General features: G+C 42.0%; 1 protein-coding gene across 4 annotated transcripts in view; it reads right to left on the bottom strand.

The window, feature by feature from the left end:
- Positions 1–24,246, bottom strand: part of LOC144934776 (FERM domain-containing protein 4A-like) — a 154,049-nt gene that overhangs the window by 104,994 nt on the left and 24,809 nt on the right. Inside the window, exon 1 of one of the 4 annotated variants that reach the window (XM_078860911.1) lies at positions 12,053–12,496. The exons of the other annotated variants lie outside the window; for them this stretch is intronic. The gene's annotated coding sequence lies outside the window, so the exon portion shown is untranslated. Of the gene's footprint in view, positions 1–12,052; positions 12,497–24,246 lie in introns of those variants that run through there. 4 annotated transcript variants of the gene reach the window in all.

Raw genomic sequence — 24,246 nt, 5'->3', positions numbered from 1 at the left:
GGCAAAGTCCCTAATAATTAGTGTATTGTGAAGAAATCTGAGAACGTGAATAATATCCATAAACTATGAGGGGATGCCACTCATAGGTTCTCAGAGAGACGTGAACCAATCCACTCATTGGTCTGCCATCTGACCCACCTTGCTGTCCAGTGCAATTAAAACAAATTATACTTGGACTTAAAACACAAGCCAATATCACTACCACCCGTTTATTTTATGATATTTGAAGATGTATTGCCATCTTCCATGACATTTTTAAATGCTCTGTGTCAACAAAGTGTGCCGAATGAAGCATCATTAAATTCATCGTGAGACAGGTTGCACAACAGGTAAAACTTGCTCAGTGGGGTTGAGCCCGCAGTGCAGAAATTTGTAAACTGCAATAGCACATCGTGTACTTGTCATTTCCACGCACGATTCAACATACGTATATGCTCTCAACAATACTGTGAAGCTTCAGTTTTCAGACAATAACAAATTAATACGTAAAAAAAAACTGCATTCTATTCACGTGTGCAAAAAAAATGTTTGCAAGCGCACAGTACTTATCGACCATCAAAAGTAATGATGATAAAAATAAACATTGTAGCCCTTTAAATTTTGATTTAAAGCTTTCGTGACCGCAGGGATTCATATTCTTGGTTATTTCGGTAAAGTCACGTAGAAGGGAAACAATAAAATAATAAAAATATTTAAAAATGTATTGTTTCCCTTCTACATGACTTTACCGAAAGAACTAAGAATATATTGTAGCCCTTTGTCAATTCTCTGCTGGGTGAAGGTGTGATCATACTTCACCATTTTGGTCATTGCAGGTTGGTGAGGTGAGGTGGGGTTGGGGGGCGTGAATTCATAAACCACTCGCCACTGATGCGAGCCATGGCCAGGAATCTAACGCAGGTTTCCAGATTCAAAGGGTGCGCGAAACTCCGTACCACCCCACCCACCCCCCACGAGCACTAAAATAAAAAATATGAAAGTTCAACACATTCGTCAATAACACCGTGGTCTTAAAAGTAAAAATACATAATAGGTTATGTCTCAGGCAAAAGCCCTTCATAGCAGATTTGTTGCTATTATTTGTTTTACTATTAATTGTACTTCGTGCACCCCTGGGAACGTAGCGTCACCAAATAATGCATTCCAAACACGTGGGTTGACATCACGGCAATTTTCCAATGTCGATTCAAGCGAGTGACGTTTTTCATGTTTTTCACAGCTACGTCAGTACTCGCCAGGAGCATTTGTCCTGCAGTTAAAATTGAGAAAAAAAACTGGAGCAGAGGGCGCAGTTTGAGCTGTGTGCAGCTCATTTGATGCTAATAGGTGGCCCTTTCAACACATTCCTGCGGAGGGAGCTGGTAGAAACGTTGGGTTGCTCGGTCAATGGCTAGGGTCAACGGCGGCGTGGTGTATTCCGCAAATATGGCCGACTGTGAGGGCGGGCACAAGCCGGCGTGAGTAGGTTAAACGTTGAGTTTTATAAGGGCACCACGGGGTGACCAGCCCCTCCCCACCCAGCCCCTCCCCACTCCACCCAGCCCCACCCCTCCCATTTTTTGATGCACGACGGACGGACACAATAATCCCCTGTGGGCTGGTGTAACCAGGAGGTTCCTACCAGTAACTTTCAGACCTCTCATACCAAATACAAACGCATGGCGGATGGTTCAATAAGAAATGATGAAAACTAAGGTCTATATATCGACAGCGTCGCACTGATGCCCAATAATGCACCCACAATAATCCCCAGCTCCCAACTTTATACAGTTCCAAAACAACAACAACTTTGCAAAAAGGTTGAACAAACCTCTTTTTAGCATATGAAGTTATCATATGAATCGTAATGGAATGAATAATACATCTTGTTTTGTTCAATATAACCTTGACATTCAATGAATAGTCAATGAACATAGTTGTGTTGTTTATGCTGTGAAGAAATGGGACAGAGCATAGGGCACAGCGTAAATACAAACGGTGCCCGGTACACACAAAGGGCAGCGAGATGTTTTGATAACTCGATATTAAAAGTGTGCACTGACGTACAGTGCTTCATGGTAAAAAAATAAAATGTGTGGACATCCCATTAAGAAGCAATTGCTAAATTTCGATTTAAAGCTTTCGTGACTGCAGGGATTCATCTTCTTGGATCTTTCAGTAAAGTCACGTAGAATGGAAATAATCAAATAATAAAAATAAAACATAATAAAATAATTCTCACGACGTTTCGGCCACAACGCAAGCAGAGAACAGGTCTGTCGAGAAGACTCTCTTCTCGACAGACCTGTTCTCCACCTGAGGACGGCTGCTTGCGTTGTGGCCGAAACGTCGTGAGAATTATTTTTATTATGTTCTATTATTATTTTATTATTTCCATTCTACGTGACTTTACTGAAAGAACCAAGAAGATGAAGCCATTGCTGGTTATAGTGAAGTCGATTTTTTTTTGTTTACATGCGCATGGCACCTTTCTGCCACTCAAGGTGCCATCAAATAACTCAACATGAGATTAGACAATTCTAAACAATGAGCGAAAATTTATATACATGTACAAGCACTATCTACAGTTATTTAAAACATCACAAAAATAAAAGCAAGTTGTGCCTGTGAGTTCGTTTGACCATACTTCACCACACTGGTCAGTGCGAGTTAGTAAGGGAGGGGGGGGTGTGTGCAAGATCGGATAATATTTCTCTTCATGTTACGTCAGGCTGGGAATTGGTCATCGTGTTCATAACGCAGTGTGCTAACCACTGCACCACTGATCCATACAAAAACAACATGACTCATAAATATCATAAATATCCAAACAAAGACTGTTGAAAAGAGTCTTGAGATGCAGTGATGCCTTTCTGTGTATATTAATTAAATATTAGCTTTACACTACTACTTACTAAATCAAATATATAACATAATTTCACTTTTTTTTATTTGATCACTGAGCTATATACAGTAGCTCTTTTTCAGAAGCGACCTGGCCACAAATGATAGTTCAAGGAAGTGGCTTATCATGTTGACATTTCTAGCAGCCAAATACTTTAAACGCATGCTTCTAAATGTGGAGGGAAAAACCGGAGGACCCGGAGAAAAATCCACGCGACCACGGAGATAACATGCAAACTCCAAATATACAGGCGTCAGGGTCAGGATCCATCCAACGACCTCCCGTATACCAGGCAAGGCAGATAACATCTCGCCACCGTGGCATCCCTTAAAAACTGGTGATCAGAAAACATGTTTAAAATTTCATTCTCCCTTGGTGTAAAGTGCAGTCTCCAACTCGATGTCTTTGGTATCTATTTATGTGCTATGAAGGGGCAATTGCCTGAAACATCGCCTTATATATTTAGCATTTTAAGGCCACAGTTGTATTGATGAATGTGTTGATTTTGTTTCGAAATTGTGCCTTGCACCACTGCCAATGCAGCATCACCAAATGTTTATGTTTAATTGCCGTATATGTAGATGCTTTCCACAAAACACACTGCAGTACTGTACTGTATACTTCACCTCCATAAACGCAAGATAAACTCCCTCAAAGTAACCACGTAAATAAGTGATGTAAGGCAGTACATTCTGTACAAAGGAATAACAGTTTGCCATTTTTTAACTGCGTATGAATAATGCATCGGTATTAACAAGACGACAACATTCATGCAGTGCCTCAAACTGGAAAGTAACTAGTAATTTGTTCTCAAATAATTGAGGTGCACATCTTTAATTGCACGTTCATTAATATTACGTGTTATTGAGTGTGTTTTCTCCAGAAATACTCACTCAATCTCAATAATCGTATTGAGGCGGGTGCTGTCAAGTTTTTGGTGTAGGGGAAATATTGCTACGTGTTAATCTCAATTGAGACATTTGCAGGCACATGTTTTAATTGGGATGTGTGGCCAACACCAACAACACGACGGAGTTTTGTTCGATTTGGGAGGAAACCAGAAAGCTTGGAGGAAACCCATGCAGAACAGAAGAACAGGGGGGAGGAACATTCACGCTCCACACAGAAAGTCGGGAAGAGAACCCAGGCCCTTTCCTGCTGTGATGCACAAGTATTACTATTTGTGCCACCCAAGTGACCAGCACAATACAGAAGTCGTGAAGACATCCACAAGAGAACTAACCATAGCTCAATGAAGGCAAGCAGAGGATGTGTGGCTGGGTTCAGTGATATATTTCTTCTTCTTGGTTCTTTCGGTAAAGTCACATAGAAGGGAAATAATAAAATAATAAAAATAAAATACAATTCTCACGACATTTCGGCCACAACGCAAGCAGCCGTCTTCAGGTGAAGAACAGGTCTGTCGGAAAGACAGCATTCAGACGCTGTCTTTCCGACAGACATGTTCTTCACCTGAAGAGTGGCCGAACGTCGTGAGAATTATTTTATTATGTTTTATTTTTATTATTTTATTATTTCCCTTCTTCGTGACTTTACCGAAAGAACCAAGAAGATGAATCCCTGCAGTCACGAAAGCTTTAAATTTATCTATTTCTGTTGAGCTGATGAGGGGAGAGTGGTTGGCTTCAAATGAACTTCACTCGTCATACAGATCCAGCGGAATACAATAACATTAGCTCCATACAGTTCAAATACAAAGGCACAAACACATAATGCATAATTCAAAGCCAGCTTCCACACGCGGTTACAGTCATGGAAGGATGATACTCAATAAGAACGAGGTAAGAATTCAAAAGATGCAAATGAAATGCGACAAAATAAGCAGGCAGAGTGAAAGAGAGGCCACATTTGTCTAGAATATAAAATCACGAATACACTTTGTTTGAGCCTGTATTTTAAAAGCGAGTGAGAGGACAGTGAGGATTACAGAAAGTAAAAGAACGTGTCTAGGGAACAGGAGCCGCAAAGATCTATCAATGCCTGTCACACGGAGAGGTGAGAAGAGAGGTAGTGTTTCCTTAAGTGCAATGGGAGGACGACATGGTAGCTGCCAATAAGATCAGCCTTACACATCACTTGCAAAATGAAATTATAAAACAAAAAAATGTATATGTCAGGCAATAGTGTAGAGCCATGCCTTAATGGTCATTTAAAATATGACGTTAAAATGCAACAATCATTACAACTACGTTAACGTGCTTATGTCAATGTAAACTAATAAGGCGTGCCCTACGATTGTGTGAAAGTCACGAAAATGAATTCATTAGCGATATAACAATGGACTAACGGTGGATGAGAGGTGGTGGGAAGGTGAATGCAAGTTGGGGATGGGGAAGAAATGTGGAATAAAAGGAAGATGTGTGCGCTGACAAGGCATAAACATCTCTTTAAAAAAAAAAACAGATTTCACAGTTCTCATTATAAAACATATCTCTCCAGTGAAAAACGGTGTGAGCTCAGAAAGAATGGTTGTAAAAGTCTATCAAGGCCAGCTCACATTGCAAGTCATGAAATAAAAGAAAAATGTCAATACACTTAACCGTACCAATGATTATTCATAAATGCATCCGCTGCTGATTGTTAATCATTATCTAAGATTTAGACTTTATAGAGGATACTCTTTGGTTCGTTCGGTAAAGTCACGTAGGTATAAAATAAAATAAATCACGACGTTTCGGGCGCAACACAAGCGTCCGTCATCAGGTGGGAAAGCATGAGTATGGATTCCTGCAGTCACGAAAGCTTCAAATCAAGATTGTGTAGAGGATATTAACGAGTTTAATTTGAGTGCAATATATTGCTCGAGTGACACGGTTACTGGGCTTGCAATCCCCAGCAGTTGAAAAGTTCAAATGTCTTAAATTCCGCCCCCCCCCACCTTCGTTCATCCAGAAGTATAAATTGGTGCACGACAATTAGACGATAGTCAGGTGACGTGTGGTCAATTATGAATACTCCCTCTTTTAAACTGTAAAAAAAAATTCGATTAAAAGCTTTCGTGACTGCAGGGATTCATCTTCTTGGTTCTTTCGGTAAAGTCACGTAGAATGGAAATAATAAAATAATAAAAATAAAACATAATAATAAATTAAAATAATATAATAAGATAATTATTTTATTATGTTTTCTTTTCATTATTTTATTATTTCCATTCTACATGACTTTACCGGGAAGGAACCAAGAAGATGTAAAAAAATGTTTTACCAGGTAAGGGCAAATAAGTTCTATAGCTCTTTTTCAGAAGTGACCTGGCCAGAAATGATAGCTCAACGAATTGGCTCATCACGTGGAGATTGATAGCAGCCAAATACTCTAATCGCATGTTTCTAAACGCGGAGGGAAAACAACGGAGGACCCGGAGAAAAAATCCTCACGACTACGGGCAGAACATGCAAACTCCAAATATGCAAGCGTCAGAGTTGAGATTTTACCCACGACGTCCTGTATACTAGGCAAATGAGTTGGCATCTCACCACCACGGCACCCCAAGATGGCTTACCAAGATGTATAGCAGGCATGCAAGAGTATGCCAACACTCTGTCCAGAGGGGATTTATAAAGCTCCCTCTGGTGGAGGCCATTCCACCAACAGTTGCGTGAGCAAAGCATTTGGAGGGCTGCATCTATATTTAGTAATTTATTTAACATTACTAGCGTGTATCATGGCCGACACCATGATTATGGTTGCATTTTTAAACTCGGGTTAACGTCCTCCGAGGACAAAAAAAAAGAATTTTCTGCTTCTCAGAAGCACAAATGCAAACGTGCCTTGGCACCGTCTCAGAAATCTGCCCGATCAGTGGCTCTGCGCAGCAAAGGTTGTAACAGACAGCACATGCAACCTGGAATCCTGACATCCCATTGGTCTATACGTTGTGTTTTTTATTCACATCGTCGAGTTCAATTATGAGTCCACATGTGGAGTAAAAACGAGCCAGCTCAGAATTTTCCAGAGCAGCAGATTCAGGTGTGGCCAATAGATTTATTATGCGTTTCATGGAAAACTATCAATCATTACATTAACTTGCATTCAGCACACAGAATAATACGGGTAGTCTGGAAAAGCATGCCTGGCTGGCTGGCTGATATTTGCTCCACATGTGAAATTAATAATTACATCTCTGCATTTATTAAAGAAGATGCAAACAAGACTAGCTTCAGCCAGTAGCAGAGAGGCAATGTCAATATATACGTCTTTAGAAATGTGACCCAGGTCAAATATGCATTCATTAAAAATTAACCCGTAAAAACAAAGTTTTTCACTATAAATCTTTTATATGCGTGGCGGCTAGAGTCCTCTCGTCCTCTGGCTTGAGATGGCTGCCACCTATGGGTCAGATGATTGCCTACCACCATTAAGCAATTGGTAATTAAATATAAAAATTTAATTCCTAAAAAGTGTAAAGTTATGGAAAAAAATTTTCACGAAAACAAATTGTCACGCACAACGAGTCTGTGTGCAAAATGTCAGTGGGTTAAAAAACGACCGAAAGATTTGCGCGGTCGTAAGCGCGCAAGCAAGCAAGCAAGTGAACTTAATATAAAGGATTTAAAAATACCTTTCTCTGAACTGTGCTGCATCCTGTAAAGTGGCCCCATTAAGTTATTAACAAGGAACATGAATTTCGATTTAAAGCTTTCGTGACTGCAGGGATTCATCTTCTTGGTTCTTTCGGTAAAGTCACGTAGAAGGGATGTAATAAAATAATTAAAATAAAACATAATAGACCTGTTCTTCACCTGAGGACGGCTGCTTGCGTTGTGGCCGAAACGTCGTGAGAATTATTTTATTATGTTTTATTTTTATTATTTTATTACTTCCCTTCTACGTGACTTTACCGAAAGAACCAATAAGAAGGAACATGAACGCATTGGTTCTTTAATATCGGTGTGTTCATGCCACTGCTGGCGGAAGGGCCTCCACTCGAGGGAGCTAAAGAGAGCCCTCTTTAGAGGGAACTTGGCCTACTCTTCCATGCTGGCCAGACGTCTTGGGGGAGGTTGGAGTACCCACACTTTACCCCACCAGACGCGACCTGTCAATCAACTTTGGTGCCCCCATTTACAGTATACATAGTAAGATGAAATTGCTCACCGTTTCAAGTCCTGTGTTGGGAGATTGAACCTGCGACCTCTGGATTGAAAGTGAAGTGTGCTAAACATTATATCTTGGAATAACTGCAAGTTAAACTATAATAAATAAAATCTAAATAACCTACATGCATTCATCTCAAGTTAAATATTTTAAGGAAAAACCTTTTTTCATCAGCTACATTTAATTCATTTACTTTTCATTGTATCAGTGGTTTGTTTTCCCTTAATTAATGTTCCATACTATGGTTTACAACCTTTTACAATACGCTATCATTGTTTTAACAGACAACTGTTTTCAAGTAGTTTTGGATTTGTTTTGGGGTGTTACTGTGGTACAACCTGAGCACCATACAGCACAATTGCAAATGCATAGGTATTTGTAATTCTCGATTAATTCTCACTTGGAATTTGAATCTTTTAGTAATACATGGGCCCAGCAAATAATCACCAATATAACTTTGCTGTAGCTCTGTAATACATTGGGAAGTAACCCGTTATAATCCTTCCGAAGCCTGCAAGACACCTACACAATGCTCCGGGTCCTCTAGTTTTTCCCTCCACATTTAGAAACATGCGTTTTAGAGTATTTGGCTGCTATAAATTTCCACGCGATATGCCACTTCGTTGAGCTGTCATTTGTAGCCTGTTTACTTCGGAAAAAAATAGATATTGCTCAGTGGGCCTTACATGGTAAAATAAAAAGTGTATAGTTTAGTTTAACACACTGAAACAAAGCCACTTTGCTGAGGAGCAAGTGTCTTCTCAACAACGGTAGGTCATGCACTAACTGTAAAATATCCATACAGCCCTGGAGCAATGGGTTGATTCACACTAGTGAACAGCTTTTGTGAAGGGTAACAATCTAACAATCCGCATGTTTTACCCTCGCTGTGCCAGACAAGGTGCTCAAAGGTGAACCCATTCCATACCATTCCCTGGACATTTACCGCCAGTTGCTATAAAAGGCTGTTGGGTTTTTTTCCCCCCATTGCTGCAAAAAAAATCCCTCGATTGTCCAAATACATTATAATCCTTTGGATTTTAATCACCGGCCGAGGCTAATATCAGTGGATAATTCTATCCCCCCCACCCCCGACTCCACCTTTAACACTCCGCATTGACCAGAATGGTGAAGTATGGTCAAACACACGCTGTGATGAGTCCGTCATTCAGTGGTAGACTGACAAGAGGGATGTACATGAACATTTCATCTTTTGGCCTACAGGTCCACCAGATCGATGTGTTTTTTTTTTTATTAAAGCAATCATTACCAACATATTGAGAGAAAAAAACATGTAAATGTGAAAGTATTTAACTGGAAATTAAATCCGTTCACGTAAGTTTCCATTCGAAAAGCAGCTTCATCATCTTGTCGTACAGTATTCGTGTTGGCCCTGTCCTAAGCATTGAAAGGAAAGAGCTCCTTGTTCCATATAATACAAAAATACAGGCAGCATTTCCTTTCCTTTTGTCATGAGACTGTTATCCATGCACATTGCACAACATTCCAGTGGGAATAGTTAACCCATGAGTGCATTGTTCTATCATTACTGGTTTCACAATGCTGCATACCACATGGTTTTGTTTTAGTTATTAAAGTAAGGCGAACCAAACGACTTTGATTTTTGTTTATGGAATTAAAAAACACATGATGCAACCCGGCAGTTGACTTTTTTTCAATTCAATCTTGGAAAAAAAACCAGAATGGGAAAAACATTTTGCTCCATCTTTTGTAGTGTAAATAAAAGACACGCGAACACGTGGTTTGTTGTACCACTCGAATGCATTAGATACTCACACGTGACTCACCCACACACGACTTTTTATGTTAAGGGTAGGAAATGTGTTTTATCTTTGGTTCCAAGAAACGACTGCTGGATGAAGACCTACCCACACACACCATGTCACAGATGTTCAAGGGTGTTTTTTTTCGCATACTTCACCATGCTGGCCAGCGTGGGTTGGTGGTTGAAAGAGACTCAGGACCAATTATCACGTGACTTCCCACTGGTGTTGGCCATGGATGGGAATACAACTCAGATTGCCCGAGTGCAGTGCATTAACAATCGCACCACCACCACTTCATAATTTTTTTAAGTAGAAATTTATATCAATAGACGCATTGTTAAACGAACATATGCACTGCCATTCATTACTCCATATAAAAAAAATTATGTATTTTGTTTTAATGCATTGGCCCATTGTCTTTCTGGGCTCATGGTATTTCGAAATAGTTGTTCAAGCATACAAGCTCTTGGGGCAGGTTTTGACCTGTTTGGTCTCATCAACAAAGCGAGACTTATTAAAACAACTGTTTTGCTTGCCAGATGTTATTGGCAACAATACTTACTCTCTTTTCACAATAGGCCCCTGTCCAGTGCAAAATATATATATTTCATTTCAGACAAACACTCTTTGGAACAATAACTTTTTTGTATGGACAGCTACTAAGAACGTGTTGGGTTAACTCTAAAACCATATATATATTTTTAAAACATGCCTTTTTGGGTATTATAGAAAATTATTGTATTCAATTGCATTCTTCAAACATTTAGATAATAATAACCTGAAACACACAACACCCAGTCGTAGAGTGTTGACACGCGTACTACGCGTGGGGTAATGCGAGCTTTAAAATAGCTACCACGATGATGGCTCCAGGGGATTGTCATCTGGAGAGAAACGTAACATTCAATATGTTGTATATGGCCTTGGCACGTGTGTGTGTGTGCATCAGGGAATAGTGCTCTGAACATGCACCGCTGCTTTCGATTCAGCCAAACAAACGGTGCATAAATTACCACAAATGTAAATTAGATTCGATGACTTGGGCTGATTGTCATTTTTTCGACAACTGTGTGCATAATTGGGGATAGCCATTTCTCCCGTGTATATAAGGGAAGGGATATGAATTTAAATAGGACTTCCAAGAACATACACACACACACGCAGGCAAACAAGTAGTGGTTATATATATTGTTGTATTTTAGGCACAGCTTGTCTGCTAGATATCAAGCCAGAGGAACAAACAATTATGGATGTGCCATGCCTTGTCCAATGGCTGCACATATTGCGATGCTATTTACAGAAGCAAGCTCAGAGATGAATGTACACGCTACACATATTAGACATTGAAGTACAGTACGGTACACAGCAATTGCTTATATAACGGCCTTCACAACAGTGTCGCTTTCTTGGTCAATTGGATTTGTGAACTAGGCCATTCGATAGGAAATGATCGTCACATCCGACCATAAAGCAGGCTATTTTCATGCTGCGTGTTAAACGAGTGTCAAAGATTACAATTGTTTGATCAACAGGTCTCTTTACGTTGAAAAGAAAACCATAGGTGCCAAAATATGACAGATGAAGATGATAACAAAATAGTTTTAATTCAATACGGTACAGTTTTTGAAGCAGTTACTCTATATACATGGTTTGACATTTTAAATCATCATCATTATCTGCGGGATATGTTCTTACGATTAGTGCATTTTCGTTGGTTTACATTATATCAAATTTGATACAGATGCTACTCAATATAATTACTTATCGGATTAAAGGCGTGGAACACAACAATGCATACAAAAGACGTTGAGCAAAAATATGAAGAAAAAACAGTTAATTAGCTATGATAAAAAAAATACGCACTAAATAGCTGTCATATCTGTATATTTCAATTCCTGTCATTTTGCTCTCCATTTAGGTACCATGCAAGACACACAACAACTCGCGAGGCAAAGACCATCAGGGAATGAATGCATATGTGGGACAAATTATATTGGCATCGATAATCATGCTTTCCTAAGCATGGAGGCAAGCTCCCAGGGATATGCAGCCCGTATAAAACACGATGCACTACCGCCACAAACGCTTGCACGGCACACACAACACACACAACCATCATCCCAATCTCTGCCCACCCAGCGGCTTAGGACACAACCCGCAGAATCGGCACGCCCGGCGAAAATCCACACGGAGGCATTGGCAAACACAAGCTCCTTGAGCATCCATATCCCCCCTCCCTTCCCCTCCCTTCCCCTCGCCTTCCTACCTTGGTCAGCCTGTTTTAATGTACGTGTGGGCCCGCTCGCTTGCTCGTGTATATCCCAGACGGCCGGATCATCCACCCGGCGGATGGTCACGCTGTCAACGGTGGCTGGGCAGCGGGGCTCATCGCGAGACAATTAGGAGGGCTTTAACGCTGGCAGGCAACGCGGGAGCGGAGGCGGTGGGACGAGAGAGAGGGAGGGAGGGAGTGGAGGGGAAAAGCAGCAAGCGAGCTCGCGAGCTCGTTCGCTCTGAACGCAGAGGGGCCACACGGAGCGAGCTCTGAAACAGGAAATTCACGATACGCCCAGGTAGAGGAAGGCAGCAGCAGCAGCATCAGCAGCAGCAGCACGGTGATGTAATGCCGACACGCACCGCCTCGCCCATCCACATGCAGCTGAAGCAGCAGCAGAAGCTCGCCGTGATGCTGGTGGTGCTGCTGCTGCTGATTTTAATTCTGGTCTCCCTCTGTTAACCCTTTACCAGCCAAAACGTCGCTCCCTATGACAAAGTATTGATATGTTAAAAATAATGTAATTGCGTTGTTCATCGGAGCGTATAGGAAACCTCATTCTATAAGTCAGGTGTCAAAGTGATGTATGGCTCGAATGAGCACTGAGGTGGTGCTGCTCATTTACAGTTTACAGCCCTGAGAGGCAGTGGTGGAAATTCCACATTCCTATGGCGGGGGCGAGTTCGGTGAATACGTCAACCATATTGTTTTGGGAGGGATGATGTGCTCAGTCAACTCCAACCAGGATTTGAACGGAAAACTTTCAGACTGTGAGCCACTTTTTCCATCCACTGAAACATCAGGGTGGATAGAGAGTTAAATTGGCATAGAATTAAGCATGTAATTATTATTATGACTGTATTCATCAGTGGCTCTCGTCTCCTTACCTCAAGGAAATACTCATTTCATGCATTGTGGAATTGTAAACATAAAATAATTAAGGGAATACAAAGAACATCATTTGTTGATTTATTATAGTGGGATCTTTTCTTTATACACACTAATCGTGTATTTCTGCACAGTGTAAGAATGCCGATCGGCAATAAAACATAAGCTTCGTAAAAAACAATAACTCGGAGAATAAATATTGCCCTTATGTTTGACGTAACAGGCCCGTAATTTGCGGCGAGAGCAAAATAAATGATAACCCTTGAACTTCGTGGAAAATGCGGACGCAATTATTGCCGAGCGATAAGCCTTACAAAAGTACCGGGACTATATTTAGTGCAAGTGAAACTCGGTAAATTACAGCTTGAGTAATGTCAGGCTGTAAAGTTTGGGCTGTGAAGTGGGTGTGATGAATGTGCAGGGCTGCACTTAAAATGGAATACTGTACACACTCGTGAAATACAATACGGACGATCTCGATTTATAAAACGCACCACTAAACTTCAACCTGTTATTGTTATCAATGCTCCCTTCTGTGATTTACTCTTGAAGGGGGTAATTGTCTTTTTTTGTGTTTGGTTGCCTAAATACTGCAATTACCCGACTCCATATTCAGGATTATAAATAAGTCAACATTGGTCAAGAAAAGTGCATTACACTAATCTGCCAGCGTTAAACTAACATTGGGAAAGAAAAATAGACGATAATCACTTATGGCCAATTTTGTTGCTAAGATAATTCCCGAACGGAAATAAAATGTGGGTTTAGATGGACTTGAATTACTGAGAAAATAAACAAATGCATAATAAATTTAAAAAATTCTGCAAAGATTTTATTGCATGTGTTACAACAATAAACCTGCTGGAGCCAGACTGCCAACATACAATAAAAGTCTACACTATGATCCACCATCCCACTCGCCTGTTTATGTCCCATATCTCCGGGTCCTATAGAGTTTTACCAATAGCCCACCCTCCAGAAAGGAGAGTATTAGAAAGCTACATGTGAACTCTGAGACACATCATAATGATGTTCCCAGAAACTTACATTCCCAACCATTCGTTCTGACTAAAACAGCAAGACAAGCCTATGTTAATATTGCAATGGTGTACACAACCCAATGCCATCATTGAACGATACCTGAACCGTCACAAAAATGTTTGCAAGGTTATTGTTGGCATTAGAACAGGGCCTGCACGCATGTGCACGCTTGGGGAAATACAGGAATTGATGGGCAGCCATCCTTTGCTGAAAAAAGAGTATTTCCAACTACGCTGCCCGAAGAGTTTGTCAGCTATTTTGGTTGCGTTTTTTTTGTTCCAATTCAATGTTTCTTCTTGCATCTGCGTACTTGGTCGGGCCAGGTCACAGCATCATCGCCTGCAGTGTTCAGCGCTCTCAGTCCTCCTCCCAGTATGGTCAAAGGGGAAACCCTTCATACTTTGCGTCACAGTCTGCACCTGTCCACATTTACAGTCTGGGCCACCCCTAGATGCCCCCCTTCCCTCCCCCATCTGTCCTTGTTGGCCCCGCAGTGACCTTGTCCGGTAAGAAAACGGTTTTGGCAGAGCCCGTGGATGGTGAGGGTTGCATGTCGAAACCTGGTTGATGAATGGTGCTGGTGGGGCAAATCGATGATCAAATGGTTCGTCGCTCTTGACGACGCCCATTACGCCCACCACCGAGATGTTGCTGAGAAGTTGCGGGGTGGAAGTTCAGAACGACAGTGCTGGGGGCGCCACGATGAAAGTGGAGCAAAGGGTGAATTTGAAAATATCAGAATTGCAACGGCAGTTTCGGTGAATATCGGAGCTTTGGTATTGGCTTGTGGCTGTGGCTGTGTATTCCCTGCGCTGGATGTGTGGTGAAGCAATTATTGGGCAGCACTGGTAACTACTGAATAGCCACGGGCCACTGGCACCCGGATATAACCGAATCCAATTTCAGAACTCGTGCAGCAAGTGGTGCATGACCCTGTGCCAGGGAACAAGCCCTCGAAGATGTTGCTACCGCTGAATTGTCACTTCACTTGGGTTATGTATCCACATGAAGGGCAGACAGTGTATCTGCTCTGCAAAAAAACCCGCTCATTTAATATTAATCGAAACATTTTTGTTAATTGTTATTCATAGTGGGAAAAAGCCAAATTCAGTAATACTACTACGGCTTTATCTTCTTGGTTCTTTCGGTAAAGTCACGTAGAATGGAAATAATAAAATAATACATAATAAGATAATTCTCACGACGTTTCGGCCACAACGCAAGCAGCCGTCCTCAGGTGAAGACCAGGTCTGTCGGGGAGACAGCGTCTGAATTTTAGACGCTGTCTCCCCGACAGACCTGAGTATGGCTGCTTGCGTTGTGACCGAAACGTCGTGAGATTTATCTTATTTTGTTTTATTTTATTATTTTATTATTTCCATTCTACGTGACTTTACCGAAAGAACCAAGAAGATGAATCCCTGCAGTCACGAAAGCTTTAAATCGAAATTTACTACGGCGTTTTTGTGTAGTCATCGGTGACCAGGCTGAGACCATAAACTCATTGTACTTAAGAAACTAGTTGATGCATGAATAGCAGCTCAGATACAGACCCAGGATCTGCACAGTGCCAGCTCAGTGCTTTGACCCCTCAGCCAACCAGCTGCTCGCAAACATTTTAAACAATCATTGAGGCTGTGTCAACCCACCTATGGCAGTGTCTACTCCATGTGATACCCCTTCACTTAAAACAAGGTAACACAGGGCATAACTGATTGATAACACAGCCTTATATTAATTACAGCATTTCCAGTCATTCAAATGTCCCAACATTCAATATTGCAGCTCGTGCAATCAATAGGCTTGTATTGAGCCTGCAATATTAATTAAAGTGATGGGTCCCAAAACAGACACTCTGTGAAATGCAAGCCTAATCCTCTTGGTGTTGCTGTGAGTCCTCCACTGTTCCATTACGTGAATGTGTTTTGTCGCTGATGTTCCCCACTGCTCACTTTGCCTGTAATTAAGGAAAGATAAGTGTAAACCAAGACCCATGGAGGCAATTCAGACCGGCTATACTCAGCAGCAATTGTTTTCTGTTTAATGGCCAGTCCAGACAAGTCACTCATGCACTGCGGTCTCCCGGAGCAGACGCAGTAATCTTCATTGTGGTGATTGGCGCACGTTGAACTCGTGCCAGAGAAAATAGAAACCTGTCAAGAGTGTTGCACCACGCTAACCGCCGCACGCTGCACGGCGCTCATGCTGGCTACAGTGTGCACAAACATGCACGCGCGTGCACTTGCTCCATGTTACTTTGCCATTTACCCACCGCATTAGCCGCACGGCCCCGCAGGATTCTATTTAAGGGGACAGTCGTGAGATGAGGCCTAAGTTTGAAAGGGAGAAACTGCTCAGGGAATGATAGTATTTAATCATAATCACGCAATTGTTGACTGCTCCTTGGTAATACACTTATGGATAAAGACCCTTTCATGCTGTCTAAGTATTTCTTTTTTACTTCACCACGATGGTCAGTGTGGGTTAAAACTAAACAATTTTTTTTTAAACTAAACAATTTTTTTTATTTTACCAAGGAATACTCACTGAGCTATATAGAAAAATCTTTTTCAGAAACGACCTGGCCACAAATGATACCTCAACGAAGTGGCTTATCGTGTGGAAATGTATTGCGGGCCAAACACTCGAAACGCATGTTGATTCTAAATGTGGAGGGAAAAAATCGGAAGACCCAGAGAAAGATCCACACGACCAGGGAGAGAACACGCAAACTCCAAATAAACAAGCGTCAGCGTCAAGATCGAACCCACGACCTCCTGTACACCAGGAGAGGTAGTTAATATCTCGCCACCGTGGGTTTGGCGAAGGGGAGCCCATGGTTGGCTGAGCTGTCGCTTGCCACCAATGGTAGCCATGGTCAGGGACCCAGCTCAGATCCCTGCGTTCGTAGTGAGGCTCACTAACCACTGCGTTACCCCCCCCACCACCCAGAATGACAGTGCATGCACAATCTCCAGCGTGAACACTGCTTGCTGTGACAGAAGAGCACCGTAGCGTCTGTGGATTCGGCTCTAGACTAAATTATATTCCAAGGGCATCCCCATTAATGTGAGATGCATAAAGAGCAGATGTCTTCAGCTACACCAATGGATGTAATCGGACCTTTATTATAATGCATTGAAGAGGGGCATTCAGCCATCAGCTCATTATGTGGTTTTCATTCCCTCTGAATGTACGAATTGCTGAAACTTTATGACAGGGTTCATTTAAAAAAAAATTTTGTTTCGGGACTCAACTGTGCTACTGAATGAGGCATTTTTAATCAAGTGAAAAGGAAATAATATATCATCCCTATGTGTTGTCATTCTACCATGGTGCCAAGCACATCAACAGCTCGATTTAAGTCTCATTTATTTTTGGCAGCAATGGAAGCAAGCAAAAGGCATAAGCATAGTCATTAAGGCTGCCCACAGAAGAGAGATTGAGAGTCGATAGACTAAAAGGCGATAATGGACATCATATGCTATTTAAGTGGCGATTCGTGCACAGATTTACATTATATGACTTTTCAACAGCAGATTGATTACCTCTCCTGCCTGTCCCACTCGACACTCTATGTACAGATTGCTCCATCAGAGCCACCATTAAGCTGCTGGCTGATTGAACTCGGCAAACACTCCCATACGCCTACATCGTCAAGAGCGTGGCACACAATCCAGAGCGACGCCCACGGACACTGCTGCGAAATGTTAACGCGCAACAGAGCGCACCGACAAAGTATAATTAAACTGTAATTTGCTGCAAAGTGGAAGCAGTTCTTTAATAATTTATGAACTTGCCTTTGACAAAATGATTTTGCATTCTCTTAATTTCTGAAAATGACAGTCCATAAAAGTTTGTTTGTATTTAGGCACATTGTATCAAAAGAATATTTTTCCCACTTAGGAAAAGCTTGAAAATGAGATGCACATGTAAAAGACAGTGCTTGTTTTGTCAAGGAGGCCATATGATGTCAATGCCCAAATGCCTTCTATATCCATCATCATCTTCATCACAATCCATGATGTATTCACAGATGGATGAATTCATCCCCACAGTGCCACCATCCCTCATGGTCCCACAATGCCACGATCCGTCTTGCTCCTGTGCACAAGCTGATCAAAATCGCTCCACCTCGATCTCTCGCTCTTCCTCGTGGGAGTGTTTCATCTTGTGATTGCATTCTGCCACTGGTCTCATCCATTGGCCACGTTCCCATCAAGCAGAGAGACCTTCCCAAGTCCATTTACTGTTCATAACGATCAATATTATGGATTTAATTTGCATTTTCTCTCTGGTCCAAGGGTTCCTCTTGCTGTCTGTCAATGTAATTTTAAGCATATGCCTCTTTGTGTACTTTTCACCATTTTCTGAAATTTTTCACATTTCTGATCCACATCATAGCAGTTAAAGGACACTGATTAAAAGGCGTTTTTTTATGTAGGCACATTTGTATATTTTATTAATGATCAAATTCATTGTTTTCAAAAAGCAACCTGACACACTCTCACTCGCTTCTTTATTTCATAATTTTGATCCAGGTGTGTCTTCAATTAATCTTTTTGTTGTATGATGGGAGAAGCTTACAATGTGATGTCTAGTTTAGCGATCCATTCAAAGGCTTCCTGAGATGCTAAGTGAAGGAATGAAGTGCTTCCCGCAACAAATCGCAGTGGGCAGGTTGATGAAATACATTCAGCAAGTCGCACTTGGGGTCATCCCTTCCACTCGTGAAGCAGCTGGTCACTGTGTCCCGTGGGAATTCGGTTGAGTGCTGTCCACTGTGTTTGAGGGAGGTTAAAGCCAGGGCCCTTTGCTGTTGGGTCAGTGATTAGGTATGTATGTTGAACTTCTTTCACACCGTACGTAGCCAACTGAGCAAATCAGAGGTGCGGATTCGGTGTTGGTTCTTTATTTTGAACGCGTCGCACGAGTCCGTCCATGTGGATAATGAGCCGGTGCAAGCTGCATGGAAAATTGGCTGCCGTTTCCCAGAGTGGCCGGCGTCATTTCGAAGCGCTTGCACGGCGGGGTTGTTCAGGTCTTCGTGGATCCAAATATTGGAGTTGAATTTCGATTTAAAGCTTTCGTGACTGCAAGGATTCATCTTCTTGGTTCTTTCGGTAAAGTCACGTAGAATGGAAATAATACAATTTTTGATTTTATTTTTATTATTTAATTATTTCCATTCTACGTGACTTTACCGAAAGAACCAAGAAGATATTGGAGTTGCTTTCCCGTTTTGTTCCATCTCGCGTAGCACGGTGGCGTCGCGGCGGATGGCGGGCGGGATAATGTGGGACAGCACCAGGAGCCACTCGGTTGACACCGTCCTCATGATGCCATTTAGCTGTACGGCTACAATATCTTTGTGGCGGCTGCTGGACTTTCACAACAATGCCCCTTAGGTACAATTACTCTGCTGTGTTGTCCAGTGGTGTCCCTTCAATTTGTTGTTGTTCTTTTATTCATCGAAAGTGGTTAGTGTTTTGGTGTTATGTATAGTTATCTTTAACCCAACTTTGAAGTGTTATTTGAATTCTTCAGGCATTTCCTGTGATTCAATGTTTGCTTCAATGATTGTCATAGCAAATCTGTCCACGCTTTTTGTCTCGAATCAGTTTATTTTCTCGTCAAATATCTTCTAATGTTGCTGTGAATAGCCTGGTACTGTGAAAAAGGGTCATTGCCCAAAATGTCTCCTGTGATATGTATTTTTATTTTAAGGCCACGGCGTGAATATGTGGAATTTTGTTTCATATTTGAAGTTGGTAACCACTGCTAATGCAGCATCACCAAATAATTTGTGAAGAGAGTATCTCCTTACCTCACTCGTATTCTGATTGTATTTTGTTTCAACCATCACGATGATGACTGTATCAGTTTCTTCTGAATGAAATGCCCTTGCAACGTCTAGAATAGTCAGGCAAAATTACGTTTGATATGTATTCAGTTTTTTTACATATACTGTATATGATTGGCAGTTTACATGTTGTCAATCAAAGATTTTCTTCTTCTTCTATTTACCAGCTGGGCCACGTGATTGGTTGTGTTTTAAATTGACAATTCCGTAGTTCTCTACAATCTTCACGATGTACATAAATGTTATCGTTAAGTATTTCTTAAAGTCAGTTTCTCATTCCATATTCATGTCTAGAATGCCTAAAGCCAAGAGTACAATTCCATGACCATTTCATAAATTATAATAACCACTTACAACCTTTTGTCCATCCACTGTTGAAAGTCCACATCATGATTTTTTTTAGCATACTTCACCACACTGGTCAAAGTGAGTTGATTGCAATATCACTTTCCACTGATGTTTCCTGTGACCAGGATTCAAACTCAGGTTGCAGGCTCGTATCACAGTGCCCCCCCCCCCCCCGTGTCTACTTATCCAAATACAAAAGCCCTGTCCATTGAGGGTGTGTCAAACGCTACATCCTGTTCTGCCACAATTACAATGCAGGTCATTGTGCACATAATAATGAAGGCATCCCGTTGGGAACGAGTTAGAGTATTTCCAGCACTCGACTGCGGAGCACAGGCTCTGCTGTTCTGCCCAGGTGAGCGACTGCTCATCGTGCCACGCCTGTGCCACTTCCCAACAATGGAGGGAAACTGTTCTGGTCAGAGGCATTGGGCACGTCCAGCGGGTCGTGGCGAGCGTTGCTCCCCGTGCCTCGAGCGCACAACTCAGTCGTGGGAAATCGTGGCGCATGGGTCGATCTGGCGAGTACGTTGACTTGCCCGGACCGCACTCATTGAGAGGCACATGGGAAACTAAGGCAACTCTCGGATCCGGCTCAGTAATTTCACAGCCTTTGATTTAAAGTGTGAAACTATGAATAATTGATCATGCGCGTGACAATCGCATCATTTTTGCGTGACGTTATTTATAAATATATCCACGCCGTTTGATCAATAAGTACTTAGCATTGCCATTTTTTTTAAATACATTTTATATGTATTATATTTTATGGTTGTACACACAATATTTTGATACATTTGTGTGAAACATTTCTTTATTTATATGTTTGACAGGAGGCCCGAGACTGGACTCGTACAGTGCTCTGTAAAATTGTTCACTATGCAATCTGGAAAATAAAATCAAACTCAATGACGAGGAGTTTTTTTCCAGACACACATTAAAAATGTATCCTGTTTTTCCACGCAAGGTACACAGCCATCACTCAATTAATGATTCACGACGACCGGGTTTTAGTGGCGATTATTCCACAGCATACAATGCACCAATGGCTTACCGTTATTTTTTTTTTCGCTTGTTTTTGCAAATAAAATTCAACACTTTCCATCCTGTTTACGACGTATTTTTTGTTTAATCATAAATGTGCAAATTGCGTGTTCATAACGTGAGTGTGTTTTGAGAGTACTGCATTGCATACTGTTTAATAAATAGGCAAACAGAGGGTGGCATACAAATATATATATTTGGCCACGTTAAACTGTTAGCAATTACTTGTTTAATGTTTGTCCGTATTACTTGTTTGGAGGGAAGAATTTTTGTGAAAACTTTTACCGTATTCTCCACATTATAAGATGCTCCAACAAGTAAGATGCACCCACAACTTGTGCCCTGTGCTCATAAAGTTATACTAATCCGATCGCATACACACGTACTGGATTACTTGACTTATTTTTTTACTTAATTATCTAGGAAAGCCACATCGAGTCGAAGGACTAATTTTTAAAGAGGGTCCTGCAATGGGTATTCATTAAAAAACTAATTAAGTCAATTAGTAATGAGCGTGTTTACACAAGTGGGAGGAAGCCGGAGTACTCGGAGAAAACCCACTCACGCGAGGGAGCAGCACTCTATCCCCGTACAGGTGGATATAGACGGTGATCAGTCCGCTTGCTGTGTTGCCTTCTCCTGGATTATAAGAGGAACCCCCGATGTTTGCTTTGAAATATAGGGGGCAAGTGGGTCTCGTAATCTGAAGAATACGACATATACCGGACTCAGAAGAAACTGCAATGGACCATTAGACCACCCATGATCACAAGCAGCCATGCAGTAAACATGAAATACTTGCCGGACATTAGTTGAGGTACATTAATAATCTGATTGATTTACAAATGTAAACTCCATCGAACTGTAGCAGGGGTGAATGTTCCTTTGAATGTCTGCAAATGCTCATTCTACGCTAGTTTGTTTGTGGTGTGCGTTTCAGTTCATTTTTTTTCCAGCTCTCTATCAATTCGTTACTGGATGACTTTTAAAAATATAATCTTCGACGATGAGTACCGCAATTCTATGACGAGTCAATTAATCTCCATTCATTGGAATGGAATGCGTCCGAGAGAACGTCCACCGCAGAGATGGAGCGATTAAGTCAGCGCATGTGCCAGGTGCCAGGTGGATTCATGCATCGCACGAGTTTGAGAGGTGGTGGTGCCTTGGGGAAGCCTTCATTCGGCAGTGGATGACCATGGCTGGTGACGGTGATAGTGACTCTTTAATCTGGTTAAGGTTTTGGCGATTTAGAAACAAGTTGCTTGAAGGTTATTCGGGTAGAGGAGTGGCACATTGGTTAGCATGCTGCACTGTGAACCAGGCGACCTCAGTTAGATTACTCGGCATTGCTTATATCAGTAGCGTAGATTGTTTTAACCGGTTCTGCCTTTCTCCACCTCACTCACCACTTCACCAACCCACACTAACAAGTGTGGTGAAGTATCCGCAGAAAATCTTCACGACCGACACAACTAAGGGAGACCTTCATCCAATAGTTGATTGACCAAGGGCTGTATATATTTTTTTATTTAAATAGGCAATTCCTCTGCACTTCACAGTTGTTTAAATATTTTCCAAATTGTTATTGCTCTTTTTTTTTCTTCAGCTGACCTTATCTTCATGGAAGATCAAGCCAAACAGCACAGGCTGGTGGAAAAAAAGTTATAAAAGCATTAAACTGATCTGAGGCTGTGTAACGTTTAAACTCGGTAGTATGTGAGCACAGAGATATGAATTTAACACTCGGAGGCTGGCCCAGATTTCAGTTCCACTTTTGGTCGGCTGTAATCCAGGATTGGTTTCCTAAATCCCATGCAAGGCGTGATGGTTAAGCATCTGTGTGAATACGGAGGGGTACAGCCCGTCGTCTTGTAAGATGCTGCGGTGGGGTATTGGTTAGCGCACTGGACCAGTAATCCAGAGGTTTGCCGCATCGATTGCCCCACGCAGCAAATTGGACTTTGGCTCAAGTCTCTCAAATTCCCCGGCCTCTATCCACCCAGCAGCATAAACTGGTACAGCGCAGTTCAGCGATCAGCAGTTGATGCGGGGTGGGGAAAAGTGTGGGTTGTACCCCACCTCTTCAACGGGGAGCGGTGGTGTAGCGGTTAACACGCCGCGCTACGAACCCAGCGACCCGAGTTCGATTCCTGCTCACGGCCAATACCAGTGAAGATTATCTTAATCGGTTCTGGGCCTCCCCTAGATCCACTCAGCTTCACATGAGTACCTGGTGCGGTGTATAAACATCGCTACTGAGGAGACAAAGGTGGTCGGGCGTGGTACTGGCCACCCACCCCCTCGTGTACCGTGCCGGCCTTCATAAGTGCTTGAGAACAGCACTTGCCCCAACAGTCTGCAAAGGCAATCTGGGGATCTTTGTCCGCGTCTTCCAAGACCTCTCGGCAGTGTGGAAGATTAGGCCAAAATATCATCTGGTCGAAGCTAGTTGTAATTACTGGCGAAACGTCGTACTCAGATTGTAAATGATGTGGTTTGGCTCTCCAACACACCGGTGTGCTGTACTCGTGACGAATTGGCCACGTTCTGTTTACGTGACAACCCTTACCAGTTGGCTGTGTCGGGTGGTGGCAGGTTTTAACGACACATTTAGATATTTACGCGATCTCACCCACAAAACCTCTATTATGGAGGATATTTAGCGTTTGCTCTCATGGAGACCCTTCTGCCAACACTGCTGGTGAGCACGCCATTGCAGGGCTGCGCCCCTTCAATTCTTGTGGCCTTTTTTTATGATACTTGTAGATCGTACCTGCTGCGGGGAATTTGAGAGAGAAAAAAACCATTTGGAGGATCACGGGAGGCCGAGCTACTCTCTGGAATCAAGACCAAGTTTGCGGTTACTGGGGAGGAAGTTTATTTATTTTTTATTTTTCCCAGAGCCGTCTACTGGCAGCTACAAAAAAAATCCGAACATCCCACTGGAGGGAAATCAATGCAAACCAGATGGGCTCACGGGTGGGTTTACGAAACAACA

Source organism: Lampetra fluviatilis, chromosome 11, assembly GCF_964198595.1.
Source record: "Lampetra fluviatilis chromosome 11, kcLamFluv1.1, whole genome shotgun sequence".
In the NCBI taxonomy this organism is placed as follows: domain Eukaryota; kingdom Metazoa; phylum Chordata; class Hyperoartia; order Petromyzontiformes; family Petromyzontidae; genus Lampetra; species Lampetra fluviatilis.
Note: the sequence above shows the minus strand (reverse complement) of the source record. Positions and strands in the feature narration are given on the sequence as shown.